Genomic DNA, 2099 nt, shown 5'->3' with positions numbered 1-2099 from the left:
TAATTATATATTATAGGTAAGAGCGGCGAAACTATAAAAGGGCAGCTACTACTACTTACTACCTTATTATAACCTTATTCTTTATCTAAATTATCTTTACTTCTCTTTATATATAAATAACTATAATATAAGTTAAAACTACCTTTAAAACAGAAAGCTTAATCGCCTAAAGCCTTAACTATATTACACTTAGTCTTAATAATCACTCAGCCTAAAATCCTATAATAACACCTAAGTTACTAGTTATCCCTTTAAGTAAAATAAAAGACAGAGTTTATACTAGTAAGTTAAAGGTAATAGTGTATACTAAGACATAGCTAATTAAGTATATAAAAGATTTATAAATAGCTACTAAAAGTATTAGGGCTAGTAGTAGTAGTAATACTAGTAGATTTAGTTATACTAAGGATTATAAATAAAGGCATACTAAAACTTATTATAGCTTAGTTGCCTTATAGTAAGTAAGCCCTCTGCCTATAACTAGTATTAGATCTTATATCACTTAGCTAGTAATAAATATACTTAAAACTAGGGGAGTCCTTACCTTATAAGGTCTACTATAGCTTAAAATAAAGCGTAGTAACGCTATTATAATACCTAACTTAGATAATAAAAGTAAAGGTTAAGCTAACTATAAAAGTAGAGGTGCGAAGCTAGCTAAACAAGCCGTCGAAAGACAAACCTAGCGTATAAATATACTAGCATCTATAGCCCCTAGCCAGCTAAAATAGGGCGCTAGATCTATAACCAGACTACCTAGTATAAAGGACACTACTAGCAAAACGTTAAGTATTAGGAAGCTAATAGGGATAATAGAGCTTATTAGTAGCGCGAAGGGCAGGAAATTATATAGTAAGTCCGGTAATAATAAGCTCCTTAAATTAGGATTAAAGACTTAAGCTACTAGCTTAGATAAGGGTAATAAGATAACTAAATCTAGTAAGTCTAGCGCTAAACTAGTAATATTATAAAAAAAAAGCTAATAGAGGTACCTATATTATTTAGATAAAGCTTCTAAAGCTAACTTTTAGTAGGGAATACTTTAAACTAATATATAAAGCGCTAAAGTAGTATTACTATAACCTAACCTAACACTATAGATATCTATAAGAGGAAAATATAAAGCACTAACTAGTAGTATAACTTTTAAACAGTCTAAAAAGACTTCTAGCTTAAAAACTATACTACTAACTATTAAGGAGACTACTAATAAGATAATAAACATCTATATACTAGTAATAGTAAAAACCACCTTATAAACTATAAGAAACACACTAATATAAGTAAGTATAAATATTAATTAGTATACTTAGGGTAGTCTTTATTATTAACTAAGCTATAATAGGTTAGAAATAATAGAAGAGAACTTAGAATAGGAAGATAAAGTAAGTTATACTACTTATACTAAAAGAAGTATATAGTCTATTAAGTAGAAAAAGGTATTATTTAAGCCCTTAAATTAAAATATATTATATAGCCCTAAAATATCTATTAAAGCTACTTCTTTTCGGCTAAGTTTTGCGAGTAGAGAAGTAGAATTACTAATAAGAGCGAACCTTTAGATAAAGGCTCTAGATAAACATAGGTCCCTAAAAATTAAGTTTATTATACCTAGTACCTAGGACGTTAAGGTCTCTACTAAGATAATATCTTTCCTATTAAATAGTAGCCTATCTATAATCTAAGTCTCACTAATACGTCCACTACTCTAATAAAAAGCAGCTAGTAAAGACATTAAGTAATTTATATATAGGGTTTTAAGATAAGGAAGCTTAACCTAACTTAACATTCTTAATAAAACCTAAAGGATTTTCCCCTAATTAATATTTTCTGTTATTATATAGTATATTCATATAACTACTACCTAAATACTAAATTTCTATCTCTTTTTCGCTAACTTTATTACCTTATACACTCTTATAGCTTTATAATTATTATAACGTTATTACTAACACCTAGACTAATAATAAAGTCTTACTAAGTAATATAGTAATAATAATATTAGCTATACTTTTAGGGCTTTATATTATAAAAGTAAGCTAGTAATATTATATAAACTATAACTATATCTAGCCTATCTTTTAGCCTAAAGTGACTCT

Source organism: Akanthomyces muscarius (assembly GCF_028009165.1).
Source record: "Akanthomyces muscarius strain Ve6 chromosome Unknown contig_18, whole genome shotgun sequence".
Lineage (NCBI taxonomy): Eukaryota > Fungi > Ascomycota > Sordariomycetes > Hypocreales > Cordycipitaceae > Akanthomyces > Akanthomyces muscarius.
This window is presented reverse-complemented; position numbering follows the sequence as displayed.